General features: G+C 37.5%; 1 protein-coding gene across 36 annotated transcripts in view; it reads left to right on the forward strand.

Moving 5' to 3' along the window:
• NRXN1 (neurexin 1) overlaps positions 1-20,563 on the forward strand; it is a gene marked incomplete at both ends in the record, with an annotated part of 1,149,966 nt that overhangs the window by 951,207 nt on the left and 178,196 nt on the right. The gene's annotated exons all lie outside the window — the stretch shown is intronic.

Consider the following 20,563-nt stretch of genomic DNA (forward strand, 5'->3'; position numbering starts at 1 on the left):
ACCTGAGAAAATAAATGGAAATAAAGCATTATACCTAATGGGAGTCAGTTCAGAGGTCTAAGTTTTGGAAAGGAAATGAGAGGCAGACAATGTTGACAATTTTATTTTTTAGAGTCCTAATATTTTAAAAGGAAACTCAGTTTACAGGCATTCTTTTAAACTACCAATAGGAGAACAATAGACCATTTTTATGACTAGTAAAGTGAATGAGTCAATACATAGGTGTTATCAATTTTCTCTTTTTGTGTTCATATATTTGGAGAACTTGAGCGTTGCCTACTTTTTAATCGATAATCATATATGATGCACGTTAACCATATATCATCCATAATCAGTGCATTTTGGTGGTCTGTGCTAATGTCTGTACAGTTATTTGTTAGGAAAATGTGTTGACATAGTCCAGCTCTTATAGCATAGATTGGACATTATGATGTTTTAAGCTAAATGATGAGTCAACAATGCAGTAAAAATAAAAATAAAATGAAATGCTAAGATAGAATTTTAATTTAGAAAACAAATTTATAAATCTGTATTGAAAATATTTTCATAATTTCTTTTTACAGCATTCTTTGGGTATAAAATAAATTGTAATAGCAAAGTTTGAGATAACTGAGAGTGCTAATTAAAACAGGAAATCATATTATCATTATTTCAAAGGACTATGGAATCATTTAATTTTGACTAGGAAAGCTAATCAGAAGCTTTGGGGTCACCAAACCAATTGTGCTGGGTTCACATTTGTTGCATCTTGGTCCAAACTTAAATGCTTCCCACATCTCTTACTCATCTATCATTATGTGTCATTATTGAATCTGTGAGTTAAGTATAGATCGTTACTGGTTAGTTAATTGGAGTGCAACCAGAGCCAATATTAAATATTCTTCTTTCTTTCTTTCTTTCTTTGACATCAAAATATGCTCTTTGCTTAAAGAGAAAGTGTTTCTGTTATTTTTCTGTTCATTTTTCAGGGCAGCACGGGTCCTATCTTTATGATTTCTTGAATGAAGCATTCTCTTAGGTCTGGCATTCTTGGGCAGCATCTTGCATAAAATTAGCTCAAATTAAAAATTCTATCATTAAAAACTAGGTCCACACTTACAGGCTTAGGGAGAAAGAGAAGATGGCAATGATTGAGAGGGCTTTTTCAAACAACTAAGATAAAAATTTAACAATTTGCAAAATTTTGATTTATAAATGAAACTTTGAAATATTTATGGAAGGAGAGGATTAAAAAGGTCTGTGACATGGTCTTATGTTTTTAAGAGAGATGTTAAATGAATTAGAAAAAGAAATAAGATGAATATTAACATTTCTAATCATGACCTCAAAAGTTAACTAAGAAAGTTGAAAAATTATAATTAAAAATATTTCTAATGGGTCAGTTCATATTTCAAATTTCAGCAACTCTACCTGTTAAATTATGTTTATTATTGTGATACAAGAAATAGCTAATGATAGTTTATTTCATTTCTTATGAAACCATTTAAAGCCTTCTTATAATAGTACTATACATTGTTTTTTTGATATAATAAACCTGGTTACAGAATTTAGATCCATATTTGCTTGATTATTGATTGTGACACACAGACTTAATCTGCTGGGAAGTTATTAATATTTCTTTTTAAATATTAGGCTTATCACTATTGGGAAACTACAGTGAAATCTCTCATTTCCTTTCCAATGGAGTCACAAATTTTATTTAGCAAAAAACTCCATGACTGTCTTTGTTAGGATGATGATACTTCTATTGGGTTTGATTGGAAGTTTGAGCACATCTTTCCAAAATGACAGCTAATACTAAAAATGATTTAAATACATCTGCTAGTTGGGAAGAAAAAAAGATACTAAGTAAAATCAGGGATACAGACAAGGAGGGAGAGAGGAAAGACACTGGCCATTTCTCTAGTTGCTCCTCCATTACAGAGTCTCTGAGCATCTGGTGATACCCAGAATTATAATAAAACCTAAAGGGTATTGTGCATCCATTTCTGTTCCCAGGGCTCCTGAAGTATGAGAAAAGCTGCTCTGACCCTAATGCAGGTGAAGATTTAGCCTACTAGTAATCCTGAACACCTGGACTCTTTTAATACCCATGAAAGAAAAGTTTCTGGGCTCTGCCTACCTCCATCTTGGCAGGTTTGTCAGTGCTCAAAGCCTCATAAGATGATAAGGATTTTGAGGCCCCAGGACACTCTCATGTGGCCTCTTCTACTTCCAGGGGATCTTGAAAGGTGTGCAGAGGGAAGCAGCATTCTGTGACTAAAAAGCATTAGCCTGGAGTGAAATAGGCTGGTTTGAATGTGACTAGATGGTGTTTTAGCTCTGTGATTTCAGAGAAGTCACATACTTGCTTTGAGTTTCAGATATCCTCTGCATGATGATTGTAAGGTTGACAAACAGAGTTCCTGTGAGGATTAAAGGAGTGAAGGTTTGAAAAGTAATTGATGTATTGCTTGGTATACACAATAGCAAGGATGCTAGCATCTCTCAGGTTCCAAGAGGCTCACTAATATCACATCTAAGCTGCAATCTCCTTTGAGCACCTTGGACCCCTTCTGAGAAGCATAGTAGTTAAATATGGTTAAGCACACAAAATCTGAAACCAGATTGTTTGAGACCAAATCACAGCTGTGATGCTTACTAGGCATCTGTTTCGGGGCAAGTTATTAAACCTTTTGAGGGTCAGCTTCCTCATCAAATAAATGGAAATAATAACATATATTCTAATATAGTATTTCTTATAAACTGCTTAAGAGTTCCTGCAACATAGCAAGTGTCCAGGAAGGGTAGCTTTTAACATCATCAGTATCACCATCATCATCAATTCATCGTCATGCATCCACTGCCAAATACAGCCTTTCTTAAGTTTCCACTCATTTGGAAAGCTTGGGCACTAATATTACAAAACAGTGAATAAGTTGGATATGATTTCCGTTTGGCCTTAGAAGATATTTGTGATTAATTTCTCAAGGGATTTTTATCTTCTCAATGAGTTTTGATTTATGTTCATTTTGAAAGAGTGGACATGTTTGGCAAGGGAAGTATATAAGTTGGATATGAGATCATAGCATATGAATCTTGCTGTGATTTTTAATAATGAAAGATTTATCACGGTTAACCCAAAGTCCACTGGAGAATACTGTTAATCAAATGAGACGCGCCTTCCTATATGGCACTGGCTTTTCAACTATTGTCAGGGCAGACCTTTAAGTGAGTGTGTTTTGTACTTCAGTGGGTATCCACTCTTCAGTTCTTCCTTCATAAAAGGGCATTTTTCACAGACAAGCATTGTCCTTTTGCTCATCAGAGTCAATGACCAGCTCCACCCTAAAGTTCTCAAGGTTCTTTTTCACCCCCAATATAAGGGATCAGTTATTTGAGGATGGGGGAAACAAGGAAAGAGATAACTAGACAGAAGGAACAGCAAAGATCCTGAGATGGGACAGAATATGCTACACTCATGGAAATGGAAATCCAGTGTGACAGAGCAGTGAGAAAAAGAGAGAGAGAGAGAGAACATGTGTCCTTTTGATAGGTGGCTAATAACTTGACTTTGCTCCCGATACTTATCTCTCACTCTGGCTTTACTGTGTCATCAGAATGCACAAATCTCTTCAAAATACCCTCTGGCTCTTCCAGGGGAACCATGAAAAGAGATGCTCTCAAGGAACCCCCAGTGATTACTGCTCTGGAGAAGTTAGCAATGAATATTTACCTCAAGTTCAAAATGCTCATAAATTATTTGGATTTGAACACTTTGTGTGTTTTTGGCTTCAAATTTCTAGGCCAAATTGCAGGAAAAATTTATCTTCTGACTTCATTTATTTAAAATTTTCCAGAAAAATAATCAGATGAAAATTTCTCTTCTTATTTAAAGTGACTTGTTCATTACCTGGAAACCTGCATTTTAGGGACTCAAACATTGAACTTTGTTGATTTTTCTCTTCCAGAGCAGGGAAGGTAAAAGGGTCAAAGGTGAAAACTTTTCTTTCTTCAACTAATTTGTAGAGGGTACTTGAAAAACAAGTCAAATGATTTCAAACAGTATTTTTAAGAGGAAAAGTGTACAGAGAACTCTTGCTACATCTTGAGATAAAAGAGCTCTCTAGAGAAATGAGTTAACAAGACATTCTACCCCACAAAGAAACTAAACATGTTACATTAGCTTTGAAATATAACCACAGAATGATCAATCATTTTTTGACATTGTAGAAGCAAATGACTTTTAGAAAATGTAGTGTGTCCCTGTTGCTTCAGAAAGTCTTTATATATTACATTTCATAAAGCACATTGTTGAATGAAACTTAGGAACAAACAATTAGATGAATGTCAAGATACATACTGTTAGGTTCTACATATACATCAACAATTTGCCATTCTTAGATTGCAAGATTTTTAAAATGTGATTAGCTATCTATTTTCCAATTGCTTTATGTCTGCAAATGATATATTTTACTTTTTTAATGTATAATTCAATAATCTAGTTTTATCTCCTAGGTAAATTTTCTGGATAATCCCTACATATGTTCGTACATAATTTACATATCTCTGTCACTACAAAGAGTCCATATATTTATATCTGAATCTGCATTTGTACATAAAAGCATCTGTCTTTATACATACATATTTCCCCTCCTCAGGGCCTGTGCACATACTGTTTCCTTTGCCTGGGAAACTCTTACTCTCATTGTTGATTGCTTCACCTCTTCAGCTCCTCAGAGAGGCTTTCCTGAATCATTTAATGCCTCTCATAACACCCTGCCCTTTTACTTCTTGACACTTAGCATACTTTATATGCTAATATAAATTTTAATGTATAAAGAAATAATAAGAGACTTAGAGCTTCATAATGGCAGTGGCGCTGTTTTGTTAACCACTGTTTATCCAGAATTTGACAGAATGTCAGGAATATAGTAGTGAAATACATCTGTATTTGATGAGTGAATGAATGGATAAATAAATGTGAAGATTAAACTCATGTTATGATATTTCCAAAATTTGAGTATCATTTATGCAAGAAAATCATATAATTTAGGAAAATGAATGTATGTAAACACAACCTACATACATTTTAAAAGTTCTAAGTCCTGGAAAGAGTGGTAGTGTTTTCATGAAATGGACTGTACCTAATAAATACTTGCTAAATGTTTCTTGACCATTACTTTATTTTCGTGGCAGTATTATTATTTTATTAAGACGAAGAAAGATCATAATCATCGGGAGCTTCAACCTTAAAGAGTCTATATTCTCTTCTGAAAACTCTTTTGTGCCAAAATTACACACATAAACATAGATTTATTTTTGATGGCTTCAGAAATCGTTACTTACCACACTGGGGATAATAGAGTCTTGCTGATTCTATAGAAAATAGTCTTTGGTGAATGCATTTCTCTGCCCATATGCACACATTTGCTTTTTCTAAGGATGTAAACAGGTCATCCTGGACTAGGAGTCAATAAAAACAAAAAGGAGAAAGGTAGCACTGTCAGCTTTTCTCTTGGAATGTGTTTCAAGTTAGGGCTCCACTTGAAGCTTGTGAAACCCAAGATAGCATTTTTTTAGAAGTCAGTTCATCAAACACACCTGAAAATATTACCTCACTATTATTTTTCACAATTTACAAACACAACTTTAAAAAATGATATCCCTTCCAAACTAACCTTTTCATTTCACGTATAGCTTATAAACATTCACCGAGTCATTAAAAATAACTGCATTTATCTCTTAATATACTTTTGTTTCTTAAAGGTGTGTTTAATACAAAGGCTAATTTTGTTTTACTTACAACCTAGTTACTAAGGTAACATTTACCATGTAGAGGACTAAATTCACCATGCAGAGATGTTTTGTCTCTTGTCTGAAAAATGGTGTGCTCCGTGCTATGGAATAGAGTCAGACTGCAGTTACATAGTCAGCTCCCCTTGAAAATGATGGTTCTGTGACACAACAGGTAAATGAAATATACAAATAACCCCAAATCTCTTTTATAGGGAAACCATTTTACATAGAAATGCCAACAGCTACTGGAATTGTTAGAGCTGAATATCCTATCCCTGTCGAGTTCGTGGTGGAGGTAATAACAAGCAGTGTAATGGCCCAAAGATAAGGAATCAGAGAAAAGCAGGGAAGCAAATGTTATGGTGTTAATCAGCACCAGAAACCCAGTATTTATTGCACACAGTTTTCTGAATGACCAAGAAATCTGATCAAAGCTAGTTTAACACCCACAAGGGTTTTAAAGGCAGTAATAATAAAACAAATCAAAAAACATGAAAAAAAAAAACAGGCCATATGTGACCAGCCCTCTGAACTTTTGACAAGGCTTAACTTAAGCCAGTGTCACCTTAGATCTCCATACAGCAACCCCAGGGGTTTGTCATGATGCCAGACCACTGGGCTAAATATTCAACCAGAGGTCTTACCTGTGAAAAATTAAGAACCTGAGATAGGTCACCAGCCAAATCAAAGTCTGTTTGATTTTTGATTTTCCAGAGGAAAAAAAACTTAATGATAGAACACATTCTTCATATATAAGGACACATTTAAAGATGAGTATTTCTGTTTTATGATGGTTGCTATTTATTTCAGTGAATGGAAATGCAGAATTAATTATCTTAATGAGCTGACTCTGATTCCCAAGAGGATAAATTAGTTTCATTTTGTTCTGCAGTTGTATGGCTTCATGCAGAGATATGCTATTTGAACCATGGGAAAGTACCGTGAAAAAGGCTTGATTACATTTCTGAACCCATGACCACATTGGAAAACTTCATAATGGTTCAATAATGTCTTTTAAAATACAACGGATAATCCAGTATTGGCTCAACTGGTAAAACAAACAAAATAGAGATAGTCTCAAAATAACAACATTAGGGTGATTGCCCCTTTCAAAGACACACCTGCCAGTCATTTAGTGGGCTAGTTTCATTCCAGCATTATTCTGATTCTCGATTTAATTTCATCTGAAGAGAGAGAATGTGAGGAAATGGAGGCATTGAAGAGTCGGTGTTATCACCAGAACTCAGGGTCTAGCCGTCCTCAAGAAAAGAACTCAACACCACCATCAAGTCCTACAAACGTAGCAAGACGGGTTCTTACCCATAAAGCCAAGTCTCTCCATCCCCCCTGGAGAGGATGGTTATAATTTCTCAGGGAAAAAACACGTATGGTTTACAAAAGGCCTCCTAGGTTACTCTGAATCATCGACCTAGTGGGATATCCCCTTTCCTGTCATAAACTGAAGAATTTCTGATTTCAATAGATAATACAATCCTAGATCTCAGCTATTGTATAAATTTTGAAAAAAAAAATCTAAGACTCAAATTCAAACTTAGGTGCTTTTGATTCATTTCAAAAAACGAGTCCTTCCCTCCTGCCTCCCTCCATCCCTCCCTCTCTCTCTCTCCTACTCTCTCTCTCTTTCTTTCTTTGTTCTCCTTCTGTACTAACTACTTAGCCATCCATTTAGCTTTTTGTAAAACCATAGTATCATTGACATGGCAGGGGTCGTAGAGGGTTGTCTAATCAAGCAGACTCTGCTTCAGTACAAACAGTGGCTGGACAGTTTATCCCATAGGTGAGCATGAGTAGATTTTAGAATGTTCCCTCTTAAGTCAAACAGTAGACCCATGCTCTGACTTTGGTCAATTTTCAGCTTTTCTGAGCTTTAGCTTCTTTATTTGCAAAATAGATATGCTACTTCATAAATTGTTGTGAAGATCAATGAGGTATTATGTGTTCTAACTAAAGTGTAATGGCTATATTATTCAAGCATTACTTTAATTAACTTCCATCAAACTACTATGAAGTAAAACATTGTTTACCAAATGTAAGAATAACAATAATAGGAGTAAGAGCCCGGCCCTGGCCTTGTCACCGACGCAATTGTGGGCAGCGAGTCGGAGGACGAAGAGGACTTGGACGATGACACAGTAGAAGGATGTGCTCTCACTCCCTCTTGCAAGAGCACCAGAATCACAACTGCTGAACAAGCATTGACAGGAAGACACTGGAACTCACTAAAAAAGATACCCCACATCCAAAGACAAAGGAGAAGCCACAATGAGACAGTAGGAGGGGCGCAATCACAATAAAATCAAATCCCATAACTGCTGGGTGGGTGACTCACAAACTGGAGAACACTTATACCACAGAAGTCCACCCACTGGAGTGAAGGCTCTGAGCCCTATGTCAGACTTCCCAATCTGGGGGTCCGGCAATGGGAGGAGGAATTCCTAGATTATCAGACTTGGAAGGCTAGCGGGATTTGATTGCAGTACTTCAACAGGACTGGGGAAAGCAGAGACTCCATTCTTGGAGGGCACACACAAAGTAGTGTGCACATTGGGACTGAGGGGAAGGAGCAGTGACCCCATAGCAGACTGAATCAGACCTACTGCTAGTGTTGGAGGGTCTCCTGTGGGGGTGGGAGGGAATCACTGTGTCTCACTGTGGGGACAAGGACACTGACAGCAGAAGTTGTGGGAAGTACTCCTTGGCGTGAGCACCCCCAGAGTCTGCCATTAGCCCCAGCAAAGAGCCCAGGTAGGCTCCAGTGTTGGGTCGCCTCAGGCCAAACAACCAACAGGGAAGGAACCCATCCCCACCCATCAGCAGACAAGCGGATTAAAGTTTTACTGAGCTTTGGCCACCAGAGCAACAGCCAGCTCTACCCACCATGAGTCCCTCCCATAGAGAAACTTGTACAAGCCTCTTAGACAGTCTCATCCACCAGAGGGCAGACAGCAGAAGCAAGAAGAACTACAATGCTGCAGCTTCTGGAACAAAACCCACATTCACAGAAAGATAGGCAAGATGAAAAGGCAGAGGGCTATGTACCAGATGAAGGAACAAGATAAAACCCCAGAAAAACAACTCACTGAAGTGGAGATAGGTAACTTTCTAGAAAAAGAATTCAGAATAAGGATAGTGAAGCTGATCCAGGGTCTCAGAAAAAGAATGGAGGCAAAGATTGAGAAGATGCAAGAAATGTTTAACAAAGACCTAAAAGAACTAAAGAACAAACAAACAGAGATGAACAGTACAATAACTGAAATGAAAACTACACTAGAAGGAATCAATGGCAGAAAAACTGAGGCAGAAGAACGGATAAGTGACCTGGAAGACAGAATGGTGGAATTCACTGCTGCGGAACAGACTAAAGAAAAAAGAATGAAAAGAAATGAAGACAGCCTAAGAGACCTCTGGGATAACATAAAACGCAACAACATTCACATTATAGGGGTCACAGAAGGAAAAGAGAGAGAGAAAGGACCCGAGAAAATATTTGAAGAGATTATAGTTAAAAACTGCACTAACATGGGAAAGGAAATAGCCACCCAAGTCCAGGAAGCACAGAGAGTCCCTTACAGGATAAACGCTAGGAGAAACATGCCGAGACACATAGTAATCAAACTGGCAAAAATTAAAGACAAAGAAAAATTATTGAAAGCAGCAAGGGAAAAATGACAAATAATATACAAGGGAACTCCCATAAGGTTAACAGCTGATTTCTCAGCAGAAACTCTACAAGCCAGAAGGGAGTGGCACAATATACTTAAAGTGATGAAAGGGAGGAACCTAAAAGCAATATTACTCTACCCCGCAAGGATCTAATTCAGATTCGATGGAGAAATCAAAAGCTTTACAGACAAGCAAAAGCTAAGAGAATTCAGTACCACCAAACCAGCTCTACAACAAATGCTAAAGGAACTTCTCTAAGTGGGAAACATAAGAGAAGAAAAGGACCTACAAAAACAAACCGAAAACAATTAAGAAAATGGTCATAGGAACATACATATTGATAATTACCTTAAACGTGAATGGATTAAATGCTCTAACCAAAAGACACAGGCTTGCTGAATGGATACAAAAGCAAAACCCATATATATTGCTGTCTACAAGAGACCCACTTCAGACCTAGGGACATATACAGACTGAAAGTGAGGGGATGGAAAAAGATATTCCATGCAAATGGAAATCAAAAGAAAGCTGGAGTAGCAATACTCATATCAGATAAAATAGACTTTAAAATAAAGAATGTTATAAGAGACAAGGAAGGACACTACATAATGATCAAGGAATCAATCCAAGAAGAAGATATAAAAATTCTAAATATATATGCACCCAACATAGGAGCACCTCAATACATAAGGCAACTGCTAACAGCTATAAAAGAGGAAATCGACAGTAACAGAATAATACTGGGGGACTTTAACACCTCACTTACACCAGTGCACGGATCATCCAAACAGAAAATTAATAAGGAAACACAAGCTTTAAATGATGTAATAGACCAGGTAGTTTTAATTGATATTTATAGGACTTTCCATCCAAAAACAGCAGATTACACTTTCTTCTCAAGGGCGCACGGAACATTCTCCAGGATAGATCATATCTTGGGTCACAAATCAAGCGTCAGTAAATTTAAGAAAATTGAAATCATATCAAGCATCTTTTCTGACCACAACTCTATGAGATTAGAAATCAATTTCAGGGGAAGAAAGGTAAAAAACACAAACACATGGAGGCTAAGCAATTCATTACTAAATACCAACAGATCACTGAAGAAATCAAAGAGGAAATCAAAAAATACCTAGAGGGCTTCCCTGGTGGCGCAGTGGTTGGGAGTCCGCCTGCCGACGCAGGGGACGCGGGTTCGTGCCCCGGTCCGGGAGGATCCCACGTGCCATGGAGCGGCTGGGCCCATGAGCCATGGCCGCTGAGCCCACGCGTCCAGAGCCTGTGCTCCGCAACGGGAGAGGCCACGGCAGTGAGAGGCCCGCGTACCGCAAAAAAAAAAAAAAAACCTAGAGACAAATGACAATGAAAACAGGAGGATCCAAAACCTATGGGATGCAGCAAAAGCAGTTCTAAGAGGAAAGTTAATAGCAATACAACCCTACCTTAAGAAACAAGAAAAATTTCAAACAATCTAGCCTTACACCTAAAGGAACTAGAGAAAGAAGAACACACAAAACCCAAAGTCAGTAAAAGGAAAGAAATCATAAAGATCAGAGCAGAGATTAATGAAAGAGAAACAAAGAAAACAATAGCAAAGATCATAAAACTAAAAGCTGGTCCTTTGAGAAGATTAACAAAATTGATAAACCATTAGCCAGAATCATCAAGAGAAAGTGGTAGAGGACTCAAATCAATAAAATTAGAAATGACAAAGAAGTTACAACAGACACCACAGAAATACAGAGCATCCTAAGAGACTACTACAAGCAGCTCTATGCCAATAAAATGGACAAGATGGAAGAAATGGACAAATTCTTAGAAAGGTATAACCTTCCAAGACTGAACCAGGAAGAAATAGAAAATATAAACATGCAAATCACAAGTAATAACATTGAAACTGTGATTAAAAATCTTTCAACAAACAAAAGTCCAGTACCAGATGGCTTCACAGATGAATTCTATCAAACATTTAGAGGAGAGCTAACACCCATCCTCCTCAAACTCTTCCAAAAAATTGCAGAGGAATGAACACTCCCAAACTTATTCTATGAGGCCACAATCACCCTGATACCAAAACCAAAGATACTACAAAAAAGAAAATTATAGGCCAATATCACTGATGAATATAGATGCAAAAATCCTCCACAAAATACTAGCAAACAGAATCCAACAACACATTAAAAGGATCATACACTATGATCAAGTGGGATTTATCCCAGCGATGCAAGGATTCTTCAATATATGCAAATCAATCAATGTGATACACCATATTAACAAATTGAAGAATAAAAACAATATGATCATCTTAATAGATGCAGAAAAAGCTTTTGACAAAATTCAACACCAATTTATGACAAAAACTCTCCAGAAAGTGGGTATAGAGGCAACCTACCTCAACTTAATAAAGACCATGTAGTACAAACCCACAGCAGACATCATTCTCAATGGTGAAAAACTGAAAACATTTCCTCTAAGATCAGAACCAAGACAAGGATGTCCATTCTCAACACGATTATTTAACATAGTTTTGAAAGTGCTAGCCATGGCAATCAGAGAAGAAAAAGAAATAAGAGGAATACAAATTGGAAAAGAAGAAGTAAAAGTGTCACTGTTTGCAGATGACATGATACTATATGTAGAGAATCCTAAAGATGCCACCAGAAAACTACTAGAGCTAATCAATGAATTTGGTAAAGTAGCAGGATACAAAATTAATGCACAGAAATCTCTTGTATTCCTATACACTAATGATGGAAAATCTGAAAGAGAAATTAAGGAAACACTCATATTTACCATTGCAGCAAAAAGAATAAAATACCTCGGAATAAACCTACCTACGGAGACAAAAGACCTGAATGCAGAAAACTATAAGACACTGATGAGAGAAATTAAAGATGATACCAACAGATGGAGAGATATACCATGTTCTTGGATTGGAAGAATCAATATTGTGAAAATGACTATACTACCCAAAGCAATCTACAGATTCATTGCAGTCCCTATCAAATTACCAATGGCATTTTTTACAGAAGTAGAACAAAAAAATCTTAAAATTTGTATGCAGACACAAAAGACCCTGAATAGCCAAAGCAGTCTTGAGGGAAAAAAAGGGAGCTGGAAGGATCAGACTCCCTGACTTCACACTATACTACAAAGCGACAGTAATCAAGACAACATGGTACTGACATAAAAACAGAAACATAGATCAATGGAACAATATAGAAAGCCCAGAGATAAACCCATGCACATATGATCACCTTATCTTTGATAAGGAGGCAAGAATATACAATGGAGAAAGACAGCCTCTTCAATAGTGTTGCTGGGAAAACTGGACAGCTACATGTAAAAGAATGAAATTAGAACACTACCTAACACACAGATAAACTCAGAATGGATTTGAGACCCTAATATAAGACCGGACACTATAAAACTGTTAGAGGAAAACGTAGGAAGAACACTCTTTGACATAAATCACATCAAGATCTTTTTTGATCCACCTCCTAGAGTAATGGAAATAAAAACAAAAATAAACAAATGGGACCTAATGAAACTTCCAAGCTTTTGCACAGCAAAGGAAACCATAAACAAGATGAAAAGACAACCCTCAGAATGGGAGAAAATATTTGCAAACATATCAACGCACAAAGGATTAATCTCCAAAATATATAAACAACTCATGCAGCTCAATATTAAAGAAACAAACAACCCAATCCAAAAATGGGCAGAAGATCTAAATAGCCATTTCTCCAAATAAGACATACAGATGGCCAAGAAGCACATGAAAAGCTGCTCAACATCACTAATTATTAGAGAAATGAAATCAAAACTACAATGAGGTATCACCTCACACCAGTTAGAATGGGCATCATCAGAAAATCTACAAACAACAAATGCTGGAGAGGGTGTGGAGAAAAGGGAACCCTGTTGCACTGTTGGTGGGAATGTAAATTGATACAGCCACTATGGAGAACAGTTTGGAAGTTCCTTAAAAAACTAAAAGTAGAATTACCTATGACCCAGCAATCCCACTACTGAGCATATACCCAGTGAAAACCATAATTCAAAAAGACACATGCACTCCAGTGTTCATTGCAGCACTATTTACAATAGCCATGTCATGGAAGTAACCTAAATGCCCATCGACAGACAAATGGATAAAGAAGATGTGGTACATATATACAATGGAATATTACTCAGCCATAAAAGGGAACGAAATGGGGTCATTTGTAGAGCCACAGATGAATCTAGAGACTGTCATACAGAGTGAAGTAAGTCAGAAAGAGAAAACAAATATCGTATATTAACTCATATCTGTGGAACCTAGTAAAATGGTACAGATGAACTGGTTTGCAGGGCAGCAATCGAGACACAGATGTACAGAACAAACGTATGGATGCCAAGAGGGGAAAGCAGCAGGGGTGGTGGTAGTGGTGTGATGAATTGGGAGTTTGGAATTGACATATATATACTAATATGTATAAAATGGATAAGTAATAAGAACGTGCTGTATTAAAAATAAATAAAATAAACTTAAAAAAAAACAGTAGTAGAGCTCACAGGTGCTGAGTGGCTATTAAGTGTGCTAAGAACCTTATATGCATTATCTCATCAAAAGAAGATTACAGCACGATGAAAACATTCTGGATTTAAATAGTGGTGATGGGGGCTTCCCTGGTAGTGCATTGGTTGAGAATCTGCCTGCCCATGCAGGGGACACGGGTTCGAGCCCTGGTCTGGGAAGATCCCACATGCCACGGAGCAGCTGGGCCCGTGAGCCATAACTACTGAGCCTGTGCGTCTGGTGCCTGTGCTCTGCAACAAGAGAGGCCACGATAGTGAGAGGCCCACGCACCGCGATGAAGAGTAGTCCCTGCTCGCCACAACTAGAGAAAGCCCTCGCATAGAAACAAAGACCCAACGCAGCCAAAAATAGATAAATAAATTTATATAAATAAATAAATAGTGGTGATGGTTGCAGAACCTCATGAATGTTCTAAAACCACTGAAGCGTATACTTCAAAAGGGCAAATTTTATGATAGGTGAATTAGATTTCAACTAAAAAAACAATGTGTATGTGAAAGAGTTTTGGAAAATTACAAGTGTAGAGGTAGTCCACAAAGTGCTGTGAAGGATATAATATGAAGTAAGTCAGTCTTGTTTCTTACTCTCAAGCTCTTTATAATATGGTTGAGGAGTTAAAACAGGTACATAAGAACTAACACCTAAAACAGGGTATGAGGGAGGACTGTCGTGAGCTTACAAAGTTTTATTAGACAGTCTGAGGACCAAGAGATGAGTGATGTACCCAGCCTCCAGGAGAGTGATATCATTGTCAGGATATAGTTTCATGGAATCAAAGGAGCTATAGCATTCCAAAGAATGGGGATATAATAAAAAAGGTATGCTATCCTTAATGAAGATTTGATGAGAAAATGAAAATACTATTTTCTTAGAATGTATGACCCTAAACAAGATCTTTCTAAGGTGGTATCACCCTAGATCTCAGGCACTTCTGGTTCCTTATTGTGTGGCGCTATGAAATGTAATCAGTTAAAAAGAAAGGTGTACTTTTCAGTAGCCCTACTCTTAACTCCATTCTCTGAGCATGCCTTGGTTTCAAGATCTTCTGGAACATGGGCACAGTTGAAGACATTCTTTTTTACAAAGTCCCTCCAACTTGGTGAGGTTCCAGTACTGATATTTATTAGCTGTATGAGTCAGGGTACATTATTTAAAGTCTCTGAGCAGATGGGAAAAGTAGCACTTAACTTTTAGGTCAGCTGGGAGTTTCAGGTAGATACTTGGTATGTTTTTCAGTGCCTGGTACCTGGTGAGCCCTCTGGTATGTAGGGCCTAGAAAGAGAGATGGGGGACAGAGAGAACATATCTTCTATGTCCCTGGGTATCTTTGGGATCCACTGGCTGTATTACAGCTGTCCAAACGCTGGCCACACAGTCGGAGGCTCCCTGAGAACCTTTGGAACCCTCCCCAACAGTGCTGCTGCCAGTCCCTTAACTCTTTTGTGGGTGTGAATATTTGCATGCATGATGTATCTTCTCAGTTTGATTGAAAACTTCCTGAAGGGCAGAGAACACACTTTACATGTTTGTATTGTCTACACACTTAGCAAATGCAGAATTCATATTATTCGATTTTTATTTATTAGCTGAATGAATAAAAAAGTATAAATCAGTAGGGAAAGTGGAAGACGGGAGTGGTAACCTCTTGTTTTTGAAATGGTGTGGGGTTTCTTTTGGGGGGACAGGTTGCGTTTCCAGCTCAGTGCCAGGTTAAAATAACTGGACCCAAACCACTTCTTGACATTATGGCCCATCTAGATTGGTAAACACAATCTCTACCAGCCAGTAGGACCCCTAAGTCATTCATTTGGAAATGTTTTGGGGTTAAATGAACAATGATCTGAATCAGTGTGTTTGTTTCAAGGTTAGAGAACAGGCGGCTCTCTGACTCTGGTGCTCTGCAGTGTCACTTACTCCCGGCAATAGTGACTATAGGCCCCAGAGTCCCCTTTGGCCTTAAAACCTCTGTTCCTTGGTGAGGGTTAGTCTCTGGAAGGGCAAAACATAACACTCAGTCTGACTCCGACTTCAGTTGACAATGTAGACTTGGACCATGAGAGTTGTTCTGTACTCAGAAACGAACGCAAGCATTGAGTGCATTTGAAGACATCGTCAAGTTTTCTCTAAAGGGGGGCCCTGGAGTATAGAACTGTATCGTGTTGCACAAAAGAAGCTTATAGACCATAAGCAAGCCTCCTTGCTAATCTACATGCCATCCTGGTTTGCACACTTGTTCAGTTGCTTAGTGATACTCTAAGAGTATGATAAATAAATGAACAACAAAAAAAGAAGACAATTTTTCACTTTTTACTGTTTTCCTGGACATAGTTGAGCCAAACGCTTCTTCTTAACAACCCAGAGTAGGGGAAAAGAAGCAGTGGAGGTATGTGTATGCCATACACAAGCTAAAGCTTTATATATGTGTATTCTGTTTCATCTGTTTTGAATGCATATAGATTGAAATATATCTGCATCTATAACACACAAACATCCTACTTGAAGTATGCCCAAGATATTGAGTATACCATTAAATCTTGATCTTTGTTAAAACAAATATTTTTCCAATGAATATGTGATTCAGATGGAATTAAGAGATGCATTAACTATGGTGTCACTTGCTAAAACTTTCAAGTTCCTTTCCGGTGTCATCTTCATTTTTCCTTTTAACTTGGCCTAATAATATAATCCTTATTCCGAAATGAGCTTTTGTGAAAAAATCAGTAATTACCTTTGTCACTATTTATTTAATGAATCCATGGAAAGACTTCATTAAATTATAAATGCCTCGTTACTGATATTCTCTTAATAGATTTTTGAAATTATGGTGTGAGCCAGTTATCTATTTCAAGAAAGACACAAAGTTGAAAAATCAGTACATGTCCAGTGAAATTACTGCTGGTTTTGCTAATGCAATGTCATGAGAATTTGCCAGGGACAATCACATTTAATCCCAGAGAATAAGAATTTGAAATGAATTTTTTTTAATTGTAATTATCTATTGGCAAGAAAGTTTAGCAAGTTTTGTTTATATAATTGAAATGACTTGCTACCCTGTCAATATGGGAGGGATGTGTTTTGAGAATATTTACAGTTTCTGAATGGATTTATAAATATTGGTCCTCTAAACATGCTTGATATTAATATTTTATAGTTTATATGCCTTTTCTAATGTATTTGTTTTTAGGGAAAAAATTGGCCCATTGGCTATTATTTATGCTTAAGTTGTTTTTCAAGGACTTGATGCAACCTGGGGTGAGGTAAATAATGTCTGAGTTAGGGTACAGTCTGTTGTTTGAGCCTACTTTGGTGGTATTCAGTTCTGGTCTATCTGACTCTGGAGTTTGAATCCATGAGATGTTAAAGATGTTGGAAGTTGAAGAATCAACATATGCAGGGAAAGATGGGCATCATTTAAAAGTCAGAAGCTTTCCAAGTATCAGCAATTCTCACTGTTTCTTAAGAGTTTGTTTTACTATGTTGCAATAAATGAATCCCTGAGAAATCTGGGCATTTCTTTACCCTAGAAAATAAACATTTTACATTTCATATTGCAGAAACATTTACGGATAAGGTAAAAGACTCTTTTTCAGAGTTTGGTGCATTTTGTATCTTAAGCATTGTAATGCGTCTATTCACAGAACTTGAATCTCCTTACTGATTAGAACTCTGATGAAAATAGCCTACTATAGCCTTCCTATCAGAACAAGTAGGAAACTTGAAGAATTTCTTTGCATCTATCCTGGGATAAGATGCATGACTATAATAGAAGAGACAGTAAAACAGTCAGCTCTAGAGTAACAAATATCTCCATGTACTTGTTACGGCGAAAGAGCTGATTCCTAGGTTGCAACAGGAATTTAAACCTGTTCTGTCGAATATTTCTTCCTGACCCCAGTAAAGTCTAGGAAATGTCTCAACACTACCTTGGTCATTTTTAGATAATAAAAAAAATAATCTGTTCATGTTTAGACATAAGTAATTTCAGCTTACTCCTTTGTAATAATGAATACAATTTCAGTTAAAGCCAGTCCCTTATCCCTTTACCCCTGCTTGGGCTTCCTTAGAGCTGCCACTTGCACTGGGTGAGGGAGCAGGGTTGTTTCTCCTCTTGTTTACACGATGTTTACTCTTCTTCTCCTTGACTCCTCCAGGGATGAAGCAGGAGAAGAGGAGATAAGGGGCAGAAATGATCTTACTTGGCTAATACAATAGTAACTGTCTAACTGTGCTTAGCCCATGCTTAAGATTGACACTGAGGGGCACTCTTGGGGGGCATTTTGGTGGGGTTTTTTTAGTTCTCTTAACCACATTCTTCAGATGGTCATTTAGGATTTCTGCCTCAGTCCCTGGGCACCCATCACTGCAACTCCAGGTTCTTTCTCTTGAGTTGTCTTCACTACTCACCACCTCTCTCCCCAGGGGACCTCTTGGATAGAATACAACACAATTTAGTGTTGACTCTCTAACCCATGGTCCACGTATAATGCTCACATGTTCCTTCTAACAAACTAATGTACGGTGGGCCCTGGTGCAGTAATAACTTGTTGCTCTGCCATCAGAGCATCAGCCAGTCACAGTCTCTCCCTTTGAAGATTTGTCAGGCAAGCATCAAATCCCAGGCAAGGGCAACTGGGGTTGCTGATTACCCCAACAACTGCCCCAAGTTCCAGGAGACAAGTATCAAACTTTCTGAGGTGTTCCATTAAAGTCCCTTTCCTGAGCACCCCTAAGATAAGGGAAAAGTAACCTTCTACCTTGGCGGTACATGCAAATCACATCACATTCAAAAATCCTCTTCTAATTATCAATCGCTTCTTGGTCTTTCTTGCCTCTTTAATGGGCTGCAAATAGGTAATTAATTCAGGGTCTTAAAAGCAGTTTTCAGTGCTCTTCTTTGCAAGTCTGGCTTAGGCAATCTTGTACCTCATTTTGTAAAATGGAAGTAGAAATCTGTGTTTGTTTGTTTGTTTGCTTTTTACTTATTGGTATCTCAGGATTGAAGCTGAAACTGAGACAAAAAGAGTCCATTTTAGCATCCTATTATGTCCACATATCAGTTGCTTACTATCCTCTATAAAATTATTTTAAGCTCTTATTGATTGATACATACAATCTGCAAAGCATAATAAGAGGCTCCGTGGTGCTCCTGCTCTAGCCAGAAAGATAAAACAGGTAACAAAGAACAACCAGACTTACCAAATCTGCTAACTGCAGCTAGAGGATGACCCAGTATTACTAAAATTCAGCCTAGTGTAATGAGTGGGAACTCAACCTCTGGAGCCCGACTGCCTGGGTTTGAATCACATCTTTTCTCTTTCTAGCTGCATGACCTTAGCCAAGTTACTTAGTCACTCTGTGCTTCAGTTTCCTCATCTGTCAAATGCAGATAAAATAGTACCTCTTTCCTGGGGCTGTTAGGAGAAATACCAGAGTTAGTATTTGTAAAGTGCTTAGAACACTATAGAAGTGTTGTCTAAATAAAGATAATAAACCTCTTAAATAAGAATCTTAAAAAATTCCCTGTGGAGTTATATCACATATGTGTTAAAATATAAATATGCCATGTTAAATATTTTACTGAAAATAAGCAAATAGGAATTCTACCAAAGTGAAAAAATAATGAGTGCTTGCACCAAAGACCTATGCTAAAAAGATGTCTAAAAATGTCTTTATAGGCCCTTGGATAAGAGGTTAGTGTTTATTGGAATCCTGTTGTTTAGTTGTCCTCTGAATCAATCTATCAAAAACCGAAATGCCTTACAATGGCATATATTTAAAAATAAGGATCTTGAGAAATATGGTAGAAAATAAAAATAAGCCCAGGGGAAAACAGTATAGCAGGGGTCTATGCAGCTTGCAAAATTTCCCTACTCACTTTGACTCTGAGTTTCCTAATAACCAGTCAGAAAGGAAATGTGCTTTTAAGTCATATTGTTCATCAAGCCCAAAACAAATCAAAACACAATAAAATAAAAACCATACTAACCTATTATTAGAAAGAGATCTTTTATGGACACTAAGAACCAGGAATAAGAAATATAGAAGGGGACAATGACAATGATCAGTGTCCCAAACAACATCTTCAAATACTTCCCTTCAATTAATGCAGTGTTATACAAGATTTTTTTTTTTTTTTTTTACAATAACGCTCAGTGTAAACTGATGCCATGCTCTTGCTGCTTAGTTCAATGATGAGAATCCAGCAAGAGGTCAAGAGGATGTGGTCCAAATCTTCTGGTTTCTGAAATTCTGATTTTAAATTTCTGCAGGAATGGATGGACTATATGTCCTTTACATCCCTTTCCCCCCATGTCGTTCCTCTCAACTGAGGTTTGATAAAAGGTGAGCTGCAGACAGTTTGAGGTTATGTGCTCTGACAAGGGCCCACAGTGCAAGTATTCTGTGCTACTGATTAAGGGCAAATCCACATGCTTTAAAAATCAACTGAACTTATGGTAGAGTTGACAGCCCTGCTGTTAGAGAAGGCTTCTCAAAGATAGAGGACATAAGCACATGTTT

Source organism: Mesoplodon bidens (genome assembly GCF_964165515.1).
Source record: "Mesoplodon bidens genome assembly, chromosome: 14".
Classification (NCBI taxonomy): Eukaryota; Metazoa; Chordata; class Mammalia; order Artiodactyla; family Ziphiidae; genus Mesoplodon; species Mesoplodon bidens.